This window comes from Corylus avellana, chromosome 2 (genome assembly GCF_965113065.1).
Source record: "Corylus avellana chromosome 2, dhCorAvel1.hap1.2, whole genome shotgun sequence".
Taxonomy (NCBI): Eukaryota; Viridiplantae; Streptophyta; class Magnoliopsida; order Fagales; family Betulaceae; genus Corylus; species Corylus avellana.
In genome coordinates this window covers 36,391,525-36,418,614 of record NC_142491.1, presented here as the reverse complement: position 1 = coordinate 36,418,614, position 27,090 = coordinate 36,391,525, and the positions used below count along the sequence as shown (strand labels likewise).

The window sequence follows — 27,090 nt, the reverse complement described above, 5'->3', positions numbered from 1 at the left end:
TTTTTGGGTTTGGCCCTAGGGGGTGGCCGAGCCACCCCCTAGGGCCATGGGGGTGGCTTCGGCCACCCCCCAAGGGCCGGTTGGGGGTGGCGCCAACCTAGGGGGTGACTCGGCCACCCCCTAGGGCCATGCGCCACCCCCAACCGGCCCTTGGGGGTGGCCAAAGCCACCCCCATGGCCCTAGGGAGTGGCCGAGCCACCCTTGGGCCACCCCCTAGGGCCAAACCCAAAACTAAATTTTGTTGGGTTTGGCCTAGGGGGTGGCCGAACCACCCCCTAGGGCCATGGGGGTGGCGCCGACCACCCCCCAAGGGCCGGTTGGGGGTGGCCAGCGCCACCCCCTATGGGGGAAAATGGGGTGGCCAACCACCCCATATTATTAAATTAATTTTTTAATTTTTTATTATTTTATTTTATATTTATTTTTTAAAATATATATAATATTTTATTATATTTTTTTAAATGGGACATGTGGCGAGATTTAAACCGTTGGATGAACTCCAACGGTCCAAATTAACAAAAAAAACCCATCAGCAATTCCCCGGCTATCGCTGGGGGCTGGAGATCCTGATCCAGTTTCCACACAACCTTTTATTAATTTCCACGAGATCTTTAAAGTTAAAAAGAGGGATAATGATTACTGACTTTTGGGAAGGAGGAGCAAGCAGGGGAGGGAACTAGGGAATAATTAAATTAATTAGTGCAAAATTAAGCCAACCGTAACTTAACGAAAAATTCTTAATTCCAAATGATCGAGGAGAGAATAATTAAGAAAATTATATTAAATCACATTAAGCCATCTCTTGATGATGATTCCCATAATATATACGTGCCATGTGCCAAGTAGTAGCAATTGCTTATTATGTATGCTTATGATCTTCTGAATATAAACGGGAAAATATTCTTGATTCTCTCTGGAGTGGGGAAGAAGTGGAAGCATATCTCTCTTGGCATTTTGCCAAATAATTTGGGTTCAGAAATTAGATATTTTCTTCTGTGAAAAGGAATAACATTCTTCCTAATCCCCCACTAGAATTGATGGCAAATGCGGCACCACAATTGTACTATATATGTTTCCGAATCCCAATATATATGGTATCACCCATGTGAGCTAGGCACCAAGGGAGTGTCTTAAGATTTTTTTTTTTTTTTTAATAAGTTTTCATTATGCTGGTCAAATTAGGTACTCAGTATCAGAAGGAAAGGCAACACATATAACAAAAATCAGGTTCTGTAGGTAGGCGGTGGTTGCATCAATCTTGCTAATAGTTATGACACTAATGTGTATGTTAGAATATATTAGAGAATTTGATTTAGAGATTTTATTATAATTGATTGTTATCTCCTATAATCAAATTTGATGGTAATCCTTTTTAAATATTTTCCACTTGCGTTTTGCTTAGATGCGATTTATAATGCATGTCATTTGGGCTTTTAGCTTAGGGGAGTAATAAGTAACTGAATGAGGCTAGAGTTGTTAGTTGGACTGTTGGAGTAGGCCGTTATAAAAGGAGTTCAGATTGTAATAAAGGTCTCAAGAAAGAGAAATGCTACAGATCCAGAAAGTTTTCCGAATCTGGGTTCCCAACTGGCGTGGCTAATGACGTGGCTAATGCCATTTTGGTTCAAGAAAAAGATGGACACTGGCTTCTAGGTTTCAAATTGGAATTAAAAAATTTGCTAAAAAATCGTGAAAGCTGATAGATTAACAGTGTACTGTCCTAAAAATTCAAAAAATCTGTCTTTCTCCATGGCCGCTTCATCCTCTGCTCAACCAAGCACAAACCCTCAGGTCTCCTTTTTTTTTTCCCTGATTTTTTTTTTTTTTTTTTTTTGTTATAGTTCATGGATTGTCTTATTTGTGTGTTTTGGAGTTTGTCATTGTGGGTTGTCTGGTTTTGCTTTTTTGGTGCATCCTTTGTTTGGAGTTTCTTCTGAAGTATTGAAATTGAGCTTCGTTTTGTGTACTTACATATTGTTTCTAAGAAATTGAAAGGGATATATATATATATATATATATATATATATATATACCCTTTTAATTGTTGAGGGGTTTCTGGGTTTGTTCATTTGTACAATTGTGTATGTGTGTGGTGTTGAAGTTAATGTTCATCTTGTTGTTTGATTGCCTTCTATACTTCTTATTGGGTTTATCGGCAAGTTGGTATATAAAAGTTATTGCTTTTTTTTTTTTTTTTTTTTTTGAAATGTTTATTGTGGATTGACTTGCTTCTTCAACTAATGGATTGGAGAATGTTAACGGGTTTACAACCTTGGTGTTTCGTATGAAGCACTAATGCCCTATATAAAGAATCTGAGTTAATTGAGATTGTTTTTATAGAAATATATTTTAGTAATTGTTTTCAATGATTTGTTTCTTGCCAAAGATAAAGTTTTTTTTTTTTTTTTTTTTCTAAATGCACATTGTTTGACTTTTGTTTCTTTGATAGAGAGGTTCTTTTAGCACAAAAGTTGAAGAGTGAATTTATCTCCATCCAGTTAGGATCTCCTGTAATTTGTGACATCAATACTGAGTGTAATGATGAATATGAGCAACGATGAAGCTATTGACCCTCCTCCTTGGCTTCCAATTGGTTAGTTTAAAGAAAACAATTTGCTTCTATTGTATGATTTGTTAAACTTATGTTAATTGCTTCCTTTTAACTTTGTTTTCTTTTTTTTTTTTAATCATATAGATGGAAAGCAAATTGAATGTGAGTTAGATGTGGATGATAATGAGGACAATGATGCCTTAGATATAATCATTCTTGAAAATCAAACGGTTGAAGAACCAAAGGTTGGTATGATATTTGATTCTGAAGAAAAGGTTTTATCATATTATAAGCAGTATGCCAAGCAAGTAGGTTTTACTGTGACAAAAAGATCTCATAAAATTGGAGATGATGGAAATTTAAGATACTTCACCATTGCATGTCTTCGTGAGAGCAAGTCAAAAAGCAAAGCATCTAATATCGTTAGGCCAAAACCAATGGAGAAAATAGGGTGCAAGGCAAAGATCAATGCAAAATTAAGTGAAGATGGAAGATTTAAATTGTTTAGTGTCGTGCTTGGACACACTCATGTAGTAAGCCTAAGTAAGGCAAAATATTTTAGATGCCATAAGAAGTTAAATGTTCGTGTGAAAAGAAAGCCTGAATAACTAGATGAAGCTAGAGTCCGTATGAGTAAAAATTACAAAGCTCTTGCTATTGAAGTTAGTGGGTATTAGAATCTTCCATTTAGAGAGAAAGATTGTCGAAATTACATTAACAAAGTAAGGAATGAGTTGCTTGGAGAAGGAGATGCCGAAGCATTGCGTAACTATTTAATGAGATTGCAAGAAAAAAATGACCGCTTCTTCTATGTCATAGACCTTGATGAAGAAAGCCGTTTGAAAAATGTGTTTTGTGTAGATGCACGAAGTAGGGCAGCATATGAATCTTTTGGAGATGTCATAACATTTGATACTACATACTTGACTAATAAATACAAGATGCCATTTGCGCCTTTTGTTGGAGTGAATCACCATGGTCAATCCATACTTTTTGGGTGTGGGTTACTATCAAATGAGAATACCGATACTTTTGTGTGGTTGTTCGAAACATGGTCAAAATGCATGTTAGACCGAACTCCTAATACAATTATAACTAATCAAGATAGAGCTATGCAAGCTGCAATTAGGAGAGCATTTCCAAGAGCCAAACATAGATTTTGTTTATGACATATAATGAGCAAAGTTGCGCATAAGCTTGGATCTTACTCTCAATATGAAAACTTTAAAGGTGCTCTATTAAATTGCATATATGACTCTTTGACTTGTGATAAATTTGAAACAAGATGGCAACAAGTAATTGAGAGATATAATCTTTAGGAGAATGCAAGGTTATGTCAATTATATTGTGAGCGGCATCAATGGGTACCAGCATATATGAAAGGTACATTTTGGGCTGGATTGTCCACTATAAAACAAAGTGAGAATATGAATGCCTTTTTTGATGGTTATGTGGGGCTAAGTATTCCGTTGAAGAAATTTGTTGGGACATGTGAAGGAGAGAGGAGAGAGACTGAGATGTTTTATAATTTAATAATGCATAGGGAGTCTACAATGTTTCTCAATGTAGTGGGAAACACTATAGATGCCCTTTGATGTTGGTTAAATTTGAAGCTTCTGATGTGGGAGTCTGCTTCTAGTGCTATTACGAACCCCATTCTTTAAAAGCGTAGCGTAACCCTCACCAAGAAAAAAATTATAGTGTGACGCGAGATGGACGATTTTTGGAAGCGCCATTAACTAAATACTACAAAGTTTCTTCATACCTAAAAAAATAAATGAGATTTTTTTTTTTTTTTCAAACTATTGGAATTGAAGGCATATATAGCCACACCGGTCTAGATGTGGCTCGGAGTAAGACATCCATGCTTTCTGGTCCTTGTCCTGATCAGCTCTCCATAGCATCCAAGTCTAGAGAGAGAGAGAGGTAGAGAGAGAGAGACGATGTAATTATTAATTAAGATAATAAAGGAGATTAACTTATATATAACTAGGTTACAAAGTATAGCCAATCTTCTACTTCGACACTTAACTACTAAAGCGTCTTAAATACAACAAGAAGACACACAGTGACACATAGTGCTTTAAAAGGTAAAAACACACAAGAGAGCACACGCGCGCGCGCACACACACACACACACACACACACACACATATATATATATATATATATATATATATATATAACGGCCACCTCACATACAGTTGGGTTGGGGTGCCTCGTTGCGATAGTAACGGCCCTCTTCTTCATCCGTAGTACTTGGATTCTCTGTCGATCATCCAACGGAAATTTTGGCCACTTGACCGTTCCTCTTGGGCCTTACAAAGTGTTTGTCCATAGGAGCAAACCCTTCTGCCGCAATCTTGGCAAGCTCCGCCGGGTTCTCCCGAAAAACCCTACCGTGACCGTTCCTCATGGGCCGCGCAAAGTGTTGGTCTATAAGACCAAACCCTTCCCTCTCAATCTTGGCAAGCTCTTGTTTCTCTCGAAAAACCCTACCGTGACCATTCCTCTGCGCAAAGTGTTGGTCTATAAGAGCAAACCCTTCCCTCGCAATCCTGGCAAGCTCCGCCTGGTTATACGCCATGCTCTCCTGAATTAATGAATAGCACAAGACAACAATGGATCTCTAGCTTTCCTTTCTAGCGAGTACAATCAAACTTACGGGCCAATCCCGGATATATATAACACATGCAGCAGGGATCGCATGCAAATGGATCTTTAATTGCTTGCCACGGCTTAGCTTACGTAACACCCTGACGTCATGCTTGCTTAGCTCATCATATGCTTCTGATGCTGAGCTTAATTACGAAGCAAATATATTCCATGCCAGTGTAGGGGTAGGCAGAGCTTTGATGCCTATTGAGGTGAAGAAACAAAAAGACGTTTATAATTGCGCTGGTACAAGGCAAAATGGAAGCATATTGACCCCAATTATCGAAGGGGTACCCCACATGGTAATCAAATCTATGTTCAATAAAGGTTGTTAGATACCAATATTCCTCCTTTAATTTCAGTTGCTTCTCTTAACACGTCGGCTAAATATTGTCCGATCCTGATCATCTATCCAATAGAATATATATATATATATATTCTCTAGAAAGTTTTAAATCCTTGTACTCTTAAATGATATTATAATAAAGATCGGAAAGTTTTGTGCACAAAATTAATCGAATTTAATTAGAAGATAATTTTTGTGCATGCATGAAGCTCTTTTTCCTTTTTTGTTTCTTTAGTTACTTTTCATTTTCTTTCTCAAACTTAAAATTTGTGTCAAATCTCAAATCTTCCGTTTAAGGCAAAACGGTCATGGGAGTCACACCAACAACATATAATTTTTAATTAGAACAATTTGATGAAAGTCCTTATTTTTTTTTCTAATTAAAAAGGACTTATATATTATTTACACAATTGTGTTTCCCAAAGTTCTTTTTTTTTTTTTTTTTTTTCTTTGTCAATATGAATGTTCCACGCTTGCTTTTGTTTTTCTAATTTTGTTGCAAACTTAAGCAATTAATAGTTAAACATTTAAAATTAAATTAAATTAAATTAAATTAAAAAAAGGTAATGTTATTCTTCACACTCATTTTATATATGTCAATATTGTGTGTTTTAAATAGTTTTTCTTTTATTTTTTTAGGTTAATAACATAAAGAACTACTTAAAACATGTCAAGTCAGTCAATATAAAACGAGTGTGATAAATTAGTATAAAGAATAGCATTGCACTTTAAAATAAAATTCTCACACATATATAGTAGCTTATGAACAGTACATACTTCCAAGCTTTTGTCAGTAGCAAATATTATGATGGAAATTAATATTATGATCCATATAATATTGTCCTTTATCTTTTAAATTTAAACATCCCGTCTAGAACCAAAAAAAAAAAAAAAAAGAGAAAGAAAGAAAGAAAGCTTGCATTGTATGGTCATTTACGCCTCCAAGTTCATGTGAGAGGCGACTCTGAGTTGTTATGGCGACCTACCGACCTAATAATTGCAGTTCAAGAGCCTTCTACCAATTCAAAAGTTGTCACATGTAATGAGTCGCATTCTCCATAGTGGGTTGTCACCATAAAACTTCACTTTTTTTTCCCTAATTAAATTCTCTTAGGACAATGTTGACTACTGAAAAGTTTCTTGGTAAATTTTCTTTTTATTGCACGCAGATCACAACTTATAGATTATGATTAGCAAGGGTGGTAAATGAACTGAATTGTTCGTAAACAGTTCGACCTCGACTCAAACTTGAGTTTGGTTTGGTTATTAAACAAATCAAGCTTAATAGAAATTTTGGCTATTTAATTTATTAAACAAGTCAAACTCATATAAACTTGTATAATTTTATTTTATTAGTTTTAAATTTGTAGTGAGAACATGTTAAATATTTAAGATAATAAAATGGCTTCTACGCCCTTCTTGTGTGGCTCTCAGTGGGTAAGTTCTACTATGGTCACACCTAGATAGAATAGCCACAATTAGTCTCCCCAGCCTACGATTTTAATTACGAAAAAAAAATGATAAAAGGGAATTATTTCCCTTTATTCGTGTGTATAGTGTAAACATACATATAGACTTGAGATTTGATTGTTTAAAATTCTAGATAATATAATATAAATAATAAATTTCATAACAAAAATTATGTATGATTTATTACAAATACAAGGTTTGTGAAGTTAATTTTTTATAAGTTTTTAAGTAAAAATTAATTTATTTTATTAGCTCAAATGATAAAATATTCACAACAATTAAATAACTAATGCCTATCTTCACAATAATTAAGTAACTAATTATTAGCATAAATTTGCTAAAAAAATATAAACAATGACTATATTTACTTTATATGATGAGTGAATACGTTAATTGAACAATTTGTAAATATGTTCGAGTTCATCTAAAAAATAAATAATTTGAATTTAATTAGAATATTGAGCTCAATACATACACAAAAAACCATGCTATGTTCGAAATAAAATTTAATGAACCAAAACTTAAATATTTACTTGACTCAACTAGACTTGATGGCAATCCTATTTGAGATAAAATGTACTAAAGTTTAGAAGACAATTGGAGAGACAACTAGTGACTTTTTTTATTTTATTTTATTTTTTTCGAAAAATAGTTTCTATATAATTTTAAGAATTATGGAGAATATGAGAAAAACTCTCTTAAGAGTTTTTTTTTATTTATTGAAAAATGTGAAGAATAACATCAACTGGGTAGCTAGCTAGGTTGTTCTTATTATTCTTAAAACCTTTCCATAAAACCACAGACAATCTGGTCTGCATTAAATGTAATTATGTCTTGTAACAAGGGAGAGAGAGAGAGAAGGAGCATTTTACCTTATGCTTGGGTCTATATTTCCAGGCTCAAGCAAGCAGATAGACATATATGCTGCGATCATGATCTTCAGTTACGTACACAGAGACACATCACATGCATCCACATGATGTACGTACGTCATGCGCGCACAATGAGAGAAAGGGATATATGCATGAACTTCCGGCAGAAGATGAAAGTTTCCACGGATCAGGATCCCCTGCAATGGCTGGGGAATTGCTGATGGGTTTTTTTTGTTAATCTGGACCGTTGGATTTTATCCAACGGTCTAAATCTCGCCACGTGTCCCATTTAAAAAAATATAATAAAATACTATATATATTTTAAAAAATAAATATAAAATAAAATAATTAAAATTTAAAAAATTAATTTAATAATATGGGGTGGCTGAAGCCACCCCCCAAGGGCCAGTTGGGGGTGGCCGGCGCCACCCCCATGGCCCTAGGGGGTGGTTCGGCCACCCCCTAAGCCAAACCCAAAACCAAATATTTTTGGGTTTGGCCCTAGGGGGTGGCTGAGCCACCCCCTAAGGCCATGGGGGTGGCTTCGGCCACCCCCCAAGGGCCGGTTCGGGGTGGCCAACGCCACCCCCTATGGGGGAAAATGGGGTGGCCAGCCACCCCATATTATTAAATTAATTTTTTAATTTTTTATTATTTTATTTTATATTTATTTTTTAAAATATATATAATATTTTATTATATTTTTTTTAAATGGGACACGTGGCGAGATTTAAACCGTTGGATGAACTCCAACGGTCCAAATTAACAAAAAAACCCATCAGCAATTCCCCAGCCATTGCTGGGGATCCTGATCCAGTTTCCACACAACCTTTTATTAATTTCCACGAGATCTTTAAAGTTAAAAAGAGGGATAATGATTACCGACTTTTGGGAAGGAGGAGCAAGCAGGGGAGGGAACTAGTGAATAATTAAGTTAATTAGTGCAAAATTAAGCCAACCGTAACTTAACGAAAAATTCTTAATTCCAAATGATCGAGGAGAGAATAATTAAGAAAATTATATTAAATCACATTAAGCCATCTCTTGGTGATGATTCCCATAATATATACGTGCCATGTGCCAAGTAGTAGCAATTGCTTATTATGTATGCTTATGATATTCTGAATATAAACGGGAAAATATTCTTGATTCTCTCTGGAGTGGGGAAGAAGTGGAAGCATATCTCTCTTGGCATTTTGCCAAATAATTTGGGTTCAGAAATTAGATATTTTCTTCTGTGAAAATTAAAGGAATAACATTCTTCCTAATCCCCCACTAGAATTGATGGCAAATGCGGCACCACAATTGTACTATATATGTTTCCGAATCCCAATATATATGGTATCACCCATGTGAGCTAGGCACCAAGGGAGTGTCTTAAGATTTTTTTTTTTTTTTTAATAAGTTTTCATTATGCTGGTCAAATTAGGTACTCAGTATCAGAAGGAAAGGCAACACATATAACAAAAATCAGTTCTGTAGGTAGGCGGTGGTTGCATCAATCTTGCTAATAGTTATGACACTAATGTGTATGTTAGAATATATTAGAGAATTTGATTTTAGAGATTTTATTATAATTGATTGTTATCTCCTATAATCAAATTTGATGGTAATCCTTATCCCATATAGTTTGGGAATATGATATCATGGTTTAATTAGTATCATATTTGGTTTTGTTTGGTTATGGGAGTAGGGTATGTAATCCTTATCCCAGTTTACTGTAATTTATGACTAGGATATTCTTTGTAAGAATAAAAAAAAATCAAAAAAAAAAAAGGGGAAGAAAGAAAACCGAGAAAAAAAGATCAGTTGAAAAAAAAAAAAAAAAAAAAAAAAAAAAAAAGAAAAGAAAAGGTGAAGTTGCCCATATTTTGGCCTAGTTATTTGGTCATTTGTTGACCCATATCGATTTTTGGCTCTTCATTCAATCAATATCTTTGGCCTTTGTGATATTATTAAAAACCCAGGCCTATTTTAGCTCACATATGACTTTCATTTTGGCTCATAATTGGCCTCATTTCAGCTATTTGTTGGCTCTCATTTTGGCCAATTATTGGCCCTCTTTTGGACTATTGTTATTAAAGGCACATCTTTGATCACTATCCACGACCGCCTCCAGTCACTGCCGCTGGCCACCAACTCCAGCGAATTTTCGAACCGTTCGGTTCATCTCCACCAAAAAAAAAAATGATTGTAATCTCCTATTATAATTGATTGTAATCTCCTATATAATCATATTTGATGGTAACTAAATCTGATTAATTTGATTGTAATTAGATTTGATGGAAATCATTCACATTGATTTGATTATCTTACTTATCTACTCCAATTTTCCTATAAATAGGAGTCTCATGTATTGTTAAAATATCAAGTAAACAAAAGCATAATGTAGCTTTAAGACTTTATCATGTAGATGTAGGTCGAACCACATAAAATCATTGTCATTGTTTTATTTTATTTCCTCTATTATCTTTATTTTTCAATGTGATTATTTTTTCTTTCTTCGTAAAAAATATGCCGAATTTGATATTCAGATTATTCAGTCCTATATTAGTATATTTAGAGCATGTTTGGGATTGTGTTAAAGAACTTAAAAAGTACTTTTACTACTTAAAAATTTGTGCTAAACAAAAAGTTGGCATGTTTGATAAAAATTTTCAAAAGTACGTCTTTGACTTTTTTACCCTAAAAATTGCCAAAAAGTTATTTTTGACTTAAAAACTATATGTTTCAAACAGAATCTCAAATATACTCTTAGCCATCTCACTTATGCAAATTTGCTTATGATTTGTGCTCATGAATACACAATTCATAAATCCTTTTAAAATCCACGTCAAAGTAATAAATACATTATGATTTTGAAAAGCTGGATCCGGAGTATTGGACCATCAATGTTTGAGGCAGAGGCTCTTGGTTTAGACTGGCTTTACTTGATACTATGAAAGATTTAGCTTTTTTAAAAAAAAATAAATAAATAAAAAAAAAAATGATTAAGATGGACTTTCTTCTGTTCTCTGTACTGGTTTGTCTTTCATACAAACAATATGTCCCCATAGATGTTTTTACCTTTGGAAGAAATGAGATATTAGTTTCTCTTATTATTGAGACTAGATCTTAAATTACTTCAATTTCCCTATTGGTAGTGTGCTTAATTGATTTTCCTATATATTTCAATCTTTGAATGTCTTGAACCTTACATATTGGTACGGTGCTTCTTTTTGCCATTTTCTATGTAGTTTTGGAACTGTGATTAATGTGAATGCATGTTGTGTTCAGATATTTGTTGATTGAATACTTGTATGATGTAAGAGAGTTAGTCGTTCCCTATCAGGTGACTACGTACCGATGCCAAAATTAATGGCAATTGACACTTTGTATGATGTAAGAGAGTTAGTCGTTCCCTATCAGGTGACTACGTACCGATGCCAAAATTAATGGCAATTGACACTTACATAAATAAATTTCATAATTAGTATATATATATATATAATTTAAAATAAAAAAAAAAAATAGTACAAAGTTATCAACAACAACATAGTTATCATGTCCAAGTAGAATAATCGCAGCTATATATTCTCTCGATCCCACCTATCTTTTTAATTAGAAAGAAAAATAAATAAATCATAATTACCATGCATGTCAGTATCACTGCAGTCCTCGCTCATGATTAGTTATCAAATTAAAGACGAGACCCATAATCATTAATGTTGATATTTCATTTCAGCTTACGGCACACTTGGTCGACAAAGATTATCATAAACAACAATAAAGTTATTGTTGATAACTTTTTCGACTGAACAATTGGGACGACTTTTAGAGTTTTAGCGATGAAGCCAAACTTGTAAAGCAGTTATATAATAACAGGAAAGCTAGATAAGATTAATTATTACAAGCAAAGCATGCTTTGTAGCTATAGCTAGCAGCGGAAAACATACAAGCAGAGTAGAAAAGTACTCATATTACGTACGTAGTTTATTATACAAAGCATTTATATATATATAGAAGAAAGAGCTACTTATATTCCGCAACGAATTTAGCCGCGGTTTCCCAGCTTTCCCGTAAAGCGTTCCGTGTCCTTGATCACTATCCCACCAAATCTCTTGGCTGCCTCCACGTGATTCATCATCTTGCCAGCCTGATGATCTTGCTTTGGAAACTCCTTATAAATCAATATCTTGCCCGCCGGCCTCCTAGGGCGGCCCGCTAAGGCGTCTATCATGTCAAAGGAGTCCTTCACATCCCTAGCAAAGTCTGGCTTAGATGCCATGCTTTTAAAACCAGCACAACAGATATACAAATCAAGTAGCTGTCTTGCTCACTTTCTTGATACAAATGTTACAGCTAGCCCAACCCCCCCTTATATACAACTTACCAAGCCCCTTCCCCCTTAAGCATCCCATGGGCCCAATCAAGAACGTGAAACAGAATATGGACAAGAGAGAGAGAGCGCAATGGAGGCTAATAAGTGACGGAGGGAGGGGCGACGGCATAGGCCATGCCCCCTGAAAATGATTAAGGAAAAAAAAAATTGTAAGTAAAATTTTAATTTTTGAGTCATTTGGCCCCCACCAAAAAAAAAATGGCCATATTTTTAAATTTTTTAGCCCTATACAATAAAATTTTTTGGCCATATTCTTAAATTTTTTGGGACATATCCATTATATATATATATATATTTTGCCCTTATAGCCTTACCCATGCAAAACCTTCATTTCAAAATTTCTAGAATCAGAGAAAAGATACCGCTATTCACTTGTTATATGGTTTGAGAAATGAGAATAGATAGGCACACACATGGCAAGAGACGAGTGAGCAGTGACTTTTCATTGTTTATTTTTTCAAGTTTCAATTTTTTTGTCTCTTGCCAAACTTGCCGTGCATTGTGTGTGTGGATGTGAGAATTTAAGTGTGGGAATGGGTGCACCAAGGCAAGTGGAGACCGTGAGAATTATAGTTATTGAGTTGTTATTTATAAATAAGTATATTTATTTAATTATAAACTACAATATTTTTTTAATTTTTATTCAATAATTGTAGTTTGGGCTAGTCTTTAGTTCATAAAAAACAAGCAATAAATATATATAACCAAAAAAATATGTATATATATATATATATATATATATATATATATTGGTTGGCCCCTCCCAAAAAATTTCCTGGCAACGTCGTGATTATCTTCAAAGATGCATAGTTAGTTGGGTTCTTCCTCTTAAATTGGACTATAATACACAATATAATTATATAGCGGAGTAGTAGAGGGACCTCCTATATATGCTCACTTTTCTTATACATATCCGAACCTTTTTTTTTTATTTGTTCTCTCCATATGTATCCCTTTTATCTGTTTGTCGTTTTCCTTAACCAAATTCTTTTTGATCCATCATAGCTTTTGTTCTATTCTTCGATATATAGATGAAGGAATATACCTATTTTGGAATAATATTGAAGGTCTTTTTTTTAAAAAAAAAAAAAACTTTTTCATTATTATTTGTATATTGTTCTTCTTATTTTGGGTTTTGGAAAGACTTTGGATAGAACCAATTATTTTTAGTTTGTGATTGTTTAATTCTTTTTGATGACTTTTTACTTCTTGTATATTATTTTTCACACATACTGCTTGTTCCTAGATATATATTCTAGGAACAAGCAGTATGTGTGGAGTAGACAAATCATAACGATCATCAAGAAGATATATGTGTGGATTCAATTCTAGTTAATGACAAAAAGAAATTAACATATAATTCAATTAGGAGCTATCTTGGTGATAAACCACAAGCCACATGTTAAGTTGTACTGCGAATTGCTTATTATATATGCTTACGATCTTCGGATTACAAAGGTTTGTGAACTATTTGAGGTCACAGTATAAGATACTTACTGAATCAGTCAAAAGGAAAAATTTGAAGCATATATCTTGGCATATATAATTGTTTTCCAAATAATTTAGATTTGGGACAAGTGAGATGGAGAACATAGAATATTGATGTAGCTAGCGTGGCGCAGTAAAAAGCTTATTCTGGTCTACATCAAATATATATAAAACCATCAATTTACTCTCTCTGCTCAAACCTTTCCATAAAACCACAGATAATCTGGTCAACATCAAATTTAGTAAAAAAAAAAAGAAAAGAAAAGAGTATTTTTTTACCTTTCGCATGGTGGTCTATCCAAGCTCAAGCAAGCAGATCTAGATATACATGCATGCTGCCATGCTGCTAATGATCTTCAGTTACGTACAGAGACACATCACATGCATCCACATGATCGATCTTCTGAATATATACAAACGGAAAGTATTCTTGATTCTCTTTGGAGTGGGGAAGGATAATATTTAAGATGCTTGTTGCATTACTTTCAGGAAAAAGTGGAAGGCATTTTTGCCAAATAATTTGGGTTCATAAATTAGATATCTTCTTCTGATGAGTAACAAAGATAAAGTTTGTAGCTGCTCGTAGTAATTAAGGTCATTGAAGGTTTTTTTGAACCTTTGGTTGCAGAAGCTTGGGCAGGAGGTCAGGTGCTACAGCTAGGGAAGGAACTGGGTTTATCCCACCTTGTCTTGGAGGGGGACTCGAAGACAGTAGTGGACGCTATTAATTCTGGGGATTCTAACTAAAGCAAAGTGGGGCATCTGGTAGAGGACATCAAGGTTATTTTGCTGGAATTTTCTCAATGGACAGTTCAGGCTATGGGACGTGATTCCAATAAGGTCGCACATTCCATTGCCCGTATGGTCTTCAGAGAGAAGAACTGGAGGGACATGTTTCCAGAATGTATTCACGAGCTTGTAAGGGAGGAGATCATGCTCCTCCCATCTGATTGATTCCTTAATAAAGCGACCATCAATTTATTCTCAAAAAAAACAAAGATAAAGTTTGTGCAAAGGAATAACATTCAATATCCTAATCCCTAACTAGAAAATGACGGCAAATTTGGCACCACAATTAATGTACTATTTATGTTTCCGAATCCCAATATGGTACCACCCATTGTGGCAACAAGGGAGTGTCCTAGATTTTTTTTCCTTTTGCGTTGGGCAGGCATCAAACAAACATAGGAATAAGGATTTTAACTTCTTGTGTCCCCCAACTTATTTGCTACTAAAATAAGTCGAAGGATTCTAAGACCCTCCTGACTGCTAGAGGGTTAACAACGGAAGAAGAGAAAAATACATTTTACCCTATGAACTATTTATCTAATTACACTTTGACCTCCAATGTTTAAAAAGTAACACTTAACGCTCCCCCCCAAAAAAAACTTTTAAATTGTTGCAATTCGATTATTCTGACTTTTTTTTTTTCAAAATGCCCCCATCCCAAGGTTCAAAAAAATTAAGGGGTGGCCGGTCTGAGGTGGCCAAAGCCACCCCCAAACCCAACTGGGATGGCCGGCCACCCTTAATTTTTTTTTTTTTTTTTCTTTTTAACTTGGAATGGGGCATTTTGAAAAAATAAATAAATAAAAAAAGTTATAATGGTCGAATTGCAACAATTTGAAAGTTTGGGGGGAGGGGGGGTACAAGTGTCACTTTTTAAACAATTTGCAACAAATTAACACTACAAGAAATTTGCTCATTAGCGGCGACCCAAAGTCGCCGCTAATGAGAAAAATGTCGCCGCTATTGATCAATAGCGGCGACCCTTGGCCGCTATTCAGTTGCTGGTAGTAATCCGCCACTGATGATCAATAGCGGCAACATTTCGGGTCGCCGCTATTGATGGGTCAATAGCGGCGACTTTTAGTCGCCGCTAATGACTTTTTTTGTTGCCGCAAAAAAAGCTTGAAATGGGCCGAGTGTCGCCGCTGATGATGGTCAATAGCGGCGACAAAAATGTCGCCGCTATTGACAGTCAATAGCGGCGACCATCTGGGTGGCTGCTATTGACTATCAATAGCGGCCACCTTCTAGGTTGCTGCTATTGATAATCAATAGCGGCCACCTTCTAGGTCGCTGCTATTGATAATCAATAGCGGCAACCTAGATGTCGCCGCTACTTAGTATCAATAGCGGCAACCTGGTAGGTCGCCGCTATTGATAGTCAGTAGCGGCGACATCTAGGTCGCCGCTATTGATAATCGTAAAAAAATAAAAAAAATCATTAGCGGCGACCTCAATGATATTTTAAAAAAAAAAAAAAAAAAAAAAAAAAAAAAAAAGGACCTGCTTATAATAGATGTTATTATATAACAATTATGAGAATTACATCAAGCCTATTTATAGTCAAATCGCTCGAGATAACTAAAGTTAATTGGTGCAAGCATTGCATATATATGAAAGGACAAGTGGATTCAAGGATTCACTTCTTATCATGAAACAAAAAGTGAAAAGAGGGAAACAACAACACAAAATAATGACATGTTGGGGACGTCCGGACAATAAGGTTATAATCAAAAGTAAACTCATGCCAAGTCAATCAAACTAAACCACCCAATCCAAGGCTTGCCTTTGAATTGTGGACCCTAAGAGCAACAAACCTTACATATATTGAAGGGTTTGACTCCTCACCTATGAGCACAAACTATGTCCAAAAAATAATAAAGGACTTCATCTCATCAAGCAAAGGAATAATAGGTAAACCATTAAAACAAGTTGGTGCAAGCATTGCATATGGAAGGACAAGTGGATTCAAGGATTCACTTCTTATCATGAAACAAAAAGTGAAAGAGGGAAACAACAACACAAAATAATGACATGTTGGGGACGTCCGGACAATAAGGTTATAATCAAAAGTAAACCCATGCCAAGTCAATCAAACTAAACCACCCAATCCAAGGCTTGCCTTTGAATTGTGGACCCTAAGAGCAACAAACCTTACATATATTGAAGGGTTTGAGTCTTCACCTATGAGCACAAACTATGTCCAAAAAATAATAAAGGACTTCATCTCATCAAGCAAAGGAATAATAGGTAAACCATTAAAACAAGTTGGTGCAAGCATTGCATATGGAAGGACAAGTGGATTCAAGGATTCACTTCTTATCATGAAACAAAAAATGAAAAGAGGGAAACAACAACACAAAATAATGACATGTTGGGGACGTCCGGACAATAAGGTTATAATCAAAAGTAAACTTATGCCAAGTCAATCAAACTAAACCACCCAATCCAAGGCTTGCCTTTGAATTGTGGACCCTAAGAGCAACAAACCTTACATATATTGAAGGGTTTGAGTCTTCACCTATGAGCACAAACTATGTCCAAAAAATAATAAAGGACTTCATCTCATCAAGCAAAGGAATAATAGGTAAACCATTAAAACAAGTTGGTGCAAGCATTGCATATGGAAGGACAAGTGGATTCAAGGATTCACTTCTTATCATGAAACAAAAAATGAAAAGAGGGAAACAACAACACAAAATAATGACATGTTGGGGACGTCCGGACAATAAGGTTATAATCAAAAGTAAACTTATGCCAAGTCAATCAAACTAAACCACCCAATCCAAGGCTTGCCTTTGAATTGTGGACCCTAAGAGCAACAAACCTTACATATATTGAAGGGTTTGAGTCTTCACCTATGAGCACAAACTATGTCCAAAAAATAATAAAGGCCGAATGTATATGTTAACCTATAAAGGCCGAATATCTTGTCATAAACCATAAAACCACACATGTAACAGGTTTGGTGACTATATTCCTCATCACGCCATTAGTCCATACTAGAGTACATCTCGGACATGTAACTAGTTTAGTGATTATATGTCCCCACCAAGGCAAAAAGTAGTCAATAACAAAATCTGTCTTGTATAATGTTGTCGATATAGTAAACTACTTCATCTTCAAAAGAACCTCCATATAACAGCATCTGTCTCATTTGTAAATATTTACTTCTAGTCATAATTACTAAAATCTGAATTCATATTTAGGTTCATTTCTCTGCAGTTGGGTTTTTGTCTAGCTGAAACTTTACATGGCAAATCCACTAGAGCTACAGGTTTAGATTATAAAGTTTACAGTAGTGCAAAGAGTGGTATGCAAGTATGCATGCATTGAGTATCTAAATAGCTGCCTTTTCTGTCACAATTCTCAAAATTGAGGTAACTCCTTGTGCATGCTAATACAAGTTTTTTTTCTTTCATGCATATGGATGACCAAGATATTATACACACAACCAATTCTCTTAAGCAGGGTCAAGAAATTCATGTTGCTAAAGGAATATCTTGATCCAAATTTGGGAGAGGAGAGAAAGACTTCACAATTTGAATGACTCCATAGAATAATTAGGCAGAGAAGCATGTAAAGGCTTACAATGCACTGTCATTCATGTCAGAAAATCACAAGTAATTTCCCAAGGAAATTAAGAAACAAACATACATCGACTAGTGCAGGATCTACAGTTGCATATTCTCTTTGGAACACATAAACCCATTTACTCTTTTTTGATCTCTCCTGGCTAGACTCTTCATTGACTGAGAATTTCCTCTCAGGGATGGCCTTGAGAGCATTTGAGACAGATACCAGAGTGGAGTGTTCCATCAAAGCAACCAGGGCATTACTTCCCTGTTCATAAGCACAAGAATTTTTGTCCATTACCTATTCACAAAATATAACAAAGAAATTCTGCAAGCATGTCAAATAATACGCAGGATGCAGAGTCCTTCAGGAAATATTTCTCTATGAGAAAAAGTGATTATTTAGAATTTCATAGTTGCTCATTACACATCCAAAATGATGAAACACACATCTATTACCAATCTCCTCTAGTACAAGAAAGTTAGGCCACAATCTCAAGAGATGTTCAATTTTACACAAATATGCGTGCTTGAAGGCATGCACGGGTCAAGTACACTCAGCTTGCCACTATTCAAGTTTCTAAACTTGATAAAAAATGGGAACCACGAGAAAGGAGATATGCTATATGAGGCTCCAAACTTAACATCAAGCATCTAGGCAATTTTCGACATAGAAGTTGACATTGAGTATGTATCATTACTGGAGACTGAGCTCAAAAGCAATGACATTGAGTAATAATTTTTAAATACAAGAGTATAAAAGGATATTTCACCTATACTTCGTCTTATTTAACCTCAAATCATAACAATAAGGTGACATCGAGTTTTGATACACTAAAAGAGTTTTTAAAAGTTTAGAAAATGATTGCGTAAGTTCTGTTCAAGAGGTTAAAGTGAAGTTTTTTACTACCACTACGGTTCCAACTCATACAATAAGCTAGCAACTCTATAAACGCATAATGTAGCCAAGCATTTAAGTTGACATTTAGATGTCATGCTTGTCATATAAAACGGATATTTGTAATTTTATAATTACAAATGGTTTCATTCTATAAATTTTACCTCTGTCTTCATTGAGGCTTAAAAAAGATGTTAGTTTCTGCAAAGTGAAGTTATCCATTTTCAGACAAAGTGAAGTTATAAATCTTATAAATCTGCCTCAGGTGAAAAAATCATTATAAATCTTTCAACGCAAAAATAAACAATGAAAATGAAGTTCTCTCCCCATTTTGCAATCTAAACCGTTTATTTTCAGTTTCGCTGCAAGCAAGCCAAACTGAAAATACGGTAAATACCTATAAGCTAAAGGAGCTAATTAATCACTCATAAAGAGGATTTATTTAGTGCCTAGTGGAGTAGCTTAACCTAATTAAGGTGAATTGCTGTTACAAGTTGTAAATTCAACTTGTATTAGATTATCCAAAAGCTATTACTTAAAATTACATTATTCAATTGACTGGCAAATTTAATATAATTTGGTCACATTCTAGGTTTGTTGGGTTTAATGTCAGAACCTAATTGCGTAGGTGAATAAAACAATAACACAACGGACAAGTATTCCCAACTAAACATTGTTGAAATTCTCAATCATGATAAAATGGTGACGAAATAGTTTTATTTTAATATATGTATATATATATTTTTATGAGCTACCGCCCGTTGAATTTGGGCCATAGCTTTTGCTGATATGGCTGTATATATCACCATCCCTAAACAAGTTGCCTGACAACAGCACCACCACCCCCCCCCCCCCCCCCCCCCCCCCAAAAAAAAGAGAAAAAAAACAGTGTTATTTGATGGCTGTATTTGGGCATTCTTATGTTTGCTTTAATTTGTTCATATATTAATCATCTTCATGACAGAGATAGCAAGACAAAACTGGCTACCCTATGAGTGCACCTAATATATCCTATGCCATACGTACAGCCATAGGTAGTTTTTAGTGCTAATTTTGGATGGATTACCAAGCTTTTTTTTTTGAATTATGTTAAAGAAAATTCTTTAAATTTTATTTATTAAATTAATATTTATCCTTAGCAAATATGATTAATCTCCCATGCATGATGTCAGTTTAATAGGAAATTTCTAAGATGGAATGGTAAGGCTGAATTAAATGGCATCAAGATAGATGTGACTGTGCATGCACATCACTATCCCTTACAAAGATGGCTGACAAGCATTAAAAATAAATAAAAAAATAAAGAGAGAAAAGCGTATAACTGTTATTTGATGGCAACAATTCATTGCAGTTTGGCATTTTTATGTTTGCATCCCAAGGAAAATGGATAACTTCACTTTGTCTGTAAATTAATAAATTTTAAGCAAAATGGATAACTTCATTCTATAAATTTTTATGTTTTTTAGCATAGCAGTTTTTATAAAGGAATTCACTACATACAATCCAAAAGCTCAACAACATCACCCCATATTCCATAATTTTACCACTAAAAACAAAATAAATTACCCAGAAATAAAACAAAAGCAACAAACTAATTTTATATCACTTTCAGCTATTTTCAATCATGATAATCCAGATGAGCACGAAAAGAAGAACTACAAAGCTGTTTCAGAAAAAGCCAAAAAAAAAAAAAAAAACAGAACCACGCCAAAACTACTACAAAGGGGATAACACCATACAAAATATCCGGGAGTAAATATCCAATTAACCAAAGAAAATATGATCAAGATATAGAAGCCCTTTTCATATGCATGTACAAAGCTGAAAATCGAAGCTTCAGAACTTACGTGTTGTGAGAGATGGTGAAAACCCAGAAGCCAAAAGCCTGAGAAGTCGAAGACTTCGTACAAAACCCAATTCATCAGCTTTTAAAGGACCAAAAGAAAGATAGGAGAAATAAATATAAATAGATAGAAATTGTCACAGCCCCAAAAGAAATCCCCCTACCAGACACCTAAATTAGGTCAACCCCTCTAATCTTCTGCCCCCAAAAACCACCCAGCTGTTCACAGACAAACCCAAAAAAGTTGCTAAAATTTTTCCACCCTTAAACCCACCAAGAAGATTCCCAAATTCAAACCCTCAAGAAACACAAGGCATCAAGATTCAAAGCCACTCATTACCATTAAAGAAAAAGGATTCAGATGACTATACCGGAGAGAGGTACGCCGGAGAGAGATCGAGCTACCGGAGAGAATTGAGTGCGCCGGAGAGAGAGCTGCCGGAGAGAGTTGAGTGCGCCGGAAAGAGAGCTGCCGGAGAGAGAGAAACGTTCGCCGGAGAGAGAGAAACGTTCGCCGGAGAGAGAGAGAGAGAGAGTGAGAGTGAGAGTGAGAGTGAGAGAGTACTGATGGGAGGTCTGAAAAAATGAAAAATAAATGCTGAAAATAAAACAGAGCTTTCTAAAACAGAGCTTTCGATGAGGGATTTTGATCCAAAAAAAAAAAAAGAAAAAAAAAATAAAACATGTCTGAAAATTTAAGAAATCGCGCCAATATAAATAGCTGGCGCCAATTTTTTATGCGCACTCATTAGCGGCGACCTTAGTCGCCGCTAATGAGCTCAATTATTTTTTTTTTTTTTTTTTTTTTTTTTAAATTATACTTACAATTTTGGGTAAAGTCCATGTACCCCCTCAAACTACCACCCAATTGACAATGTCCCTCCCCAAACTTTTAATTGTAACAATGTCCCTTCCAAACTACCAAAACATTGACAATGTCCCCCCCAAAGCTAGCAATAAGACAAAAATGCCCCTATAGATTTCTCAATAAGACAAAAATATCTCTATAAATTTTTTAAAAAAAATTGATTTTTTTTAAAAACGAAAATTTTAATTTAAAAATAATATTTAACTATTTTTTAATTTAGTTTTAAAAAACAAAAAATTTCATTTTATTAAGCGAAAATTTTATTTTTTTAAACATAAATTTTTATTTAAATAAAATTATAGAACAAGAATAAAATAAAATAAAAAAACGAAAATTTTCAATATTTATAAAAATCAAAAAATCAAAATCAAAATTTTTAAAATTTTTTTCTTATAAAATTGATTTTAAAAAAAAAAAATTGGCCAAGTTTGGATTTTTTTTTGTTAGTTTTAGATTTTTTCTAAAAGTTTTAGTATTTTTGTTTATATTTTACTATAGGTAATTTCGTCATTGGGGGGAACATTGACAATTTTTTGTAGTTTGGGGGGGACATTGTCACAATTGAAAGTTTAGGGGGAACATTGTCAATTGAGTGGTAGTTTAAGGGGGTTATGTGGACTTTCTCCTACAATTTTTTAATTTTTATTTATTTATTTATTTAGAGTTTTTTTTAAAAAAATTTCTCTTGTAATATGTTTTTATTATTATAATATTAACTAAAAATTTCCGTTTAATAAATTTTTATGATAAAGATCATTAAGTTGATATTTATCTTATAATTAATTATAAAATAATACAAAATTCAAAAAGAATATAAAATCAATATAACTAAGGCACTAAGATAATGTAAAAAGCTTACAGTTCAATTGAGTATTCGATTGAACCTTTAATTGTATCCAGTTTGATCTATCAATTGATTATATCACAATCAATCAAACTAATTCATTAAGATCGATCGGATGTTTGATCGAATATTTAATCATATCACGATCAATCGAACTAATTCATTAAGAGTGATCGGATGCTTAATCGATCATTTGATCATATCACGATCAATATAATTAATTTAGTAGGATCGATCGGATGTTTAATCGATAATTTGATCCTATCATGATCAATTGAATTAATTCAGTAGGATCGATCGGACATTTGATTCTATCTCGATCAATCGAACTAATTCATTATGATCAATCAGATGTTTGACCGAACATTTGATCCTATCACGATCAATCGAACTAATTCATTATGATCGATCGTTTGATCCTATCACGATCAATTGAACTAATTCATTATGATCGATCGGAGGATTCGATCAAATGTTTGATCCTATCACGATCAATCGAACTAATTCATTAGGATCAATCGGATGTTCGATCAATCATTTGTTCTTATCACGATCAATCGAACTAATTCACTAGGATCGATTGGATGCTTGATCAAACATTTGATCCCATCACGATCAATCGAACTAATTCATAGGATCGATGTTTGATTGATCATTTGATCATATCACGATCAATTGAACTAATTCACCTGGATCGATCGGATGTTTGATCAATCATTTGATCCTATCACAATCAATCGAATTAATTCACCAAGATCGGTCAATTGTTCGATCAAACGTTTAAATAAGAATAAGAAATAGAAAACTTCAATAATAATTAATAGGAGAATTTGTTTTCTTTAAAAGAAAAAAATAAATATTGATTTTTTATATAAAATAAGAATAGAAAATAGAAAAAATTCACCAATAATTAATATAAAAGAAATAATGACATATTATCGGAGGATTCGAGGTGAATTTTTGGTAAATAATTTTTTCTATTATATATGTAGGATCAATAGCATCGCCCCAATATTTATAATTTTTTTTTTTTTTTTTTTTGTGGTGTCAATAGCGGCCATCCCTATAGTCGCCGCTATTGAGGAATCATTAGCGGCCACTAAAAATGTCGCCGCTAATGACCCCTTAATAGCGGCAACTTTTGGGTCGCCGCTAATTAATTCAAATTACTTTTTCCCGTGTCAATAGCGGCCACCAAATAGTCGCCGCTATTGAGGGGTCATTAGCGGCCACTTTTTTAGTCGCCGCTACTGACCCATTAATAGCGGCAACTTTTGCGTCGCCGCTAATTAATTGAAATTACTTTTTCCCGTGTCAATAGCGGCCACCCAATAGTCGCCGCTATTGAGGGGTCATTAGCGGCCACTTTTTATAGTCGCCGCTACTGACCCATTAATAGCGGCAACTTTTGAGTCGCCGCTAATTAATTGAAATTACTTTTTTCCCGTGTCAATAGCGGCCACCCAATAGTCGCCGCTATTGAGGGGTCATTAGCGGCCACTTTTTAAGTCGCCGCTACTGACCCATTAATAGCGGCAACTTTTGGGTCGCCGCTAATTAATTGAAATTACTTTTTCCCGTGTCAATAGCGGCCACCCCATATTCGCCGCTATTGAGGGGTCATTAGCGGCCACTTGTAATAGTCGCCGCTACTGACCCATTAATAGCGGCTACTTTTGGGTCGCCGCTAATTAATTTTAATTACTTTTTTCCTCTGTCAATAGCGGCAACTGTAGAGTCGCCGCTAATGACCACTTATTAGCGGCGACTACTCAGGGTCGCCGCTGTTGACTCTCATTAGCGGCGATCCTAACGTCGCCGCTGTTTGGTGTATTATTAGCGGCGATAAGGGTGGCCGCTATTGTTGTTTAATAGCGGCGACCCCGCAGAGTCGCCGCTAATGATGCTTAATAGCGGCGACTTATAGTCGCCGCTATTGTTGTTGCTGCTAAAGAAATTTTTTTTTGGTTTTTAGTGTCGACTATTAGCGGCGACCCAGATGTCGCCGCTATAAATGGATCATTAGCGGCAACTAAAAAAAGTCGCCGGTAATGACCCATCAATAGCGGCGACTTTTGGGTCGCCGCTATTTGTTTGGTCGCTAAAGACCATATTGCTTGTAGTGTAAGGGATGTGGTCATTTTTTCCAAAATGCCCAAAATGCCCCCACCCCAAGTTTTAAAAAAAATTAAAAGAATTAAAGGGTGACTGGTCTGAGGTGGCCGAAGCCACCCCCAAACCCAACTGGGGTGGCCAGCCACCCTTAATTTTTTATTTTTTATTTATTTTTTTATTTTTTAACTTGGGATGGGCATTTTGAAAAAAAAAAAAAAAAAAAAAAAAAAAAAAAAAAGTTAAAATGATCAAATTGCAACAATTTGAAAGTTTGTGAGGGTTCAAGTGTCACTTTTTAAACATTAGAGGTTAAATTAAAGTGCAAATGGATATATAGTTTAGAGGGTAAAATGTATTTTTCCCAAGAAAGAAAAAGTCACTTACATCACAAGATGGCCATCTCTAAATCTCAACACAAAATAGCTAGAGCAGAAACTAAGGAATCGTAATATAACTTAACAGAAATAACTATAACATTGATTTGAAGTATGGCCTTTTTGTCACATTTATTTACTATATTTATTATAATTACGGTTACGATATTGAGTGATTTATTTTAGCTAAAAGATGTTATAGAATTCCAAAAGATGTTATGGAATTGATGGAATTAATTTTATTGAGTGATTTTGCTCCTTGATGGGAGGATCAAAATCAATAACATTTAAAAATAAGGGTCCCTGACCTTCCTATAAAAAGTTGTGTATTCCATCATTAGACACTGGTAGGCATAGGTCAAAAGATCCCTTTTCTACTTTGTTTTATAGGAAGTTCATATTGCTGATAGTAGATTTATATTGCTTAGAGGTTCTTCGTTACACTTGAGCAACAATGGCTGGAGGTGATTATAAATCCTTTATTTCCGCTGCGTTTTTAATTATAGCATAATTTAGTTTATATGCTTACACGATTATCACGGTCAAACGACCAGTCTCCAAGTCGAATATCAAATATTACAAATCAAATTTAAAACTTTTAAAGTCATCAAATACAAAAGATGGCTAAAATCTCTAATTGAACACTGAGCATCAAACACCGAGTAATGATCCCGCATAAACGCTTAGAATGTGATAATGCAGAAGGTTATTGTAACACCTCACCCCAAATAATACACAATATTATCTGTTTTTGGCTCCTCCGAACTAAACTTCTTAGGAGATCACTCATCCCTAGTACTATTCTCGCAAAAGCATGCTTAACTGCGGAATTCTGATGGGTGCATGATCATTACGGCTTTAAAATGCGTTGTTGTCAAGAATAGTACGAGTATACATATAAGCGCATCCTCATCCCCATCCCCATACCCTGGCAATGTGAGAGGCCACAAGCACCCTCTCTTGGGACCCAACGTCCTCATGGCAACCCTCATGGGATTGTGCACGCTATTTCCCCCAATCTCAGGTTGGGCATTAATAACTCTGATGCCATTTGTAACGACCCAAGAAAAAGTGCTAATCATATCTGCGCTATCACAATGATAGCGCAGATGTGGCTAGCATTTTTTCTTGAGTCGTTACAGTTATAATGATCATGAAATAAATCGCCATTCAAAAACTAGTCTAATTCTTCAAAAACCAACCTAGCAAGGTTGTCCAATGACCTCTTCCTTTTTTGGTCCCCAATTTTCATCATTTAGCGGAAAGTTCACTCTAAAACAAGAATATCTCAAAAGTTAAAAAGATAAAGCATAAGTCCACGACTTAATAAGTTAATTAGCACACATCAAGAAACATGTGATCAGATAGTGAACTCAACATATTATAATTGTACACAAATTTTTTTTTTTTTGACATGTCCACACAAATGATGGGGAATTCGAACTAATGACATCCGCTTCATGAGGCGTGGTTCACAGCCGATTGAGCTACCCCTTTGGAACAATTGTACACAATTTTAGAATAACGTTTGTTTGTAAACGACATTAATAAAGCCATTAATTGACGCTGTTTTTTTTTTTTTTTTTGAAATTCTGCCTAAACCAAAATAAAGCTCATGACAATTCATGTGAACTGTATAGGCCACGACCTTCGGCCTTCTCTCTGCCAAGCGTAACACAAACCCAACACATTCATAAATGGTGTTACGTACGTGCGAACCCCATTCTTTAAAAGCGTAACCCTCACCAAGAAAAAAATTATAGTCTGAAGCGAGATGGATGATTTTTGGAAGCGCGATTAACTAATTACTTCAAAATTTCTTCATACTTAAAAAAATAAGTGAGAATTTTTTTTTCTTTCAAACTATTGGAGCTGAAGGCAAGTATAGCCCAACCGGTCTATATGTGGCTCGGCCACTGATCGGACATCCATGCTTTTTGGTCCTTGTCCTGATCAGCTCTACGTACATATATAGCATCCAAGTCTAGAGAGAGAGAGAGAGAAAGACGATGTAATTATT

At 34.8% G+C, this 27,090-nt stretch overlaps 1 long non-coding RNA gene across 1 annotated transcript; it reads right to left on the bottom strand.

Moving 5' to 3' along the window:
- Positions 1–18,087: 18,087 nt before the first annotated feature.
- LOC148587702 (uncharacterized) lies at positions 18,088–21,534 on the bottom strand. Its single transcript, XR_015911494.1, has 3 exons — positions 21,241–21,534; positions 20,874–20,951; positions 18,088–18,396 (listed from the first exon to the last, which is right to left on the bottom strand). It is a non-coding gene; the product is annotated as an uncharacterized LOC148587702 (long non-coding RNA).
- Positions 21,535–27,090: the final 5,556 nt, after the last annotated feature.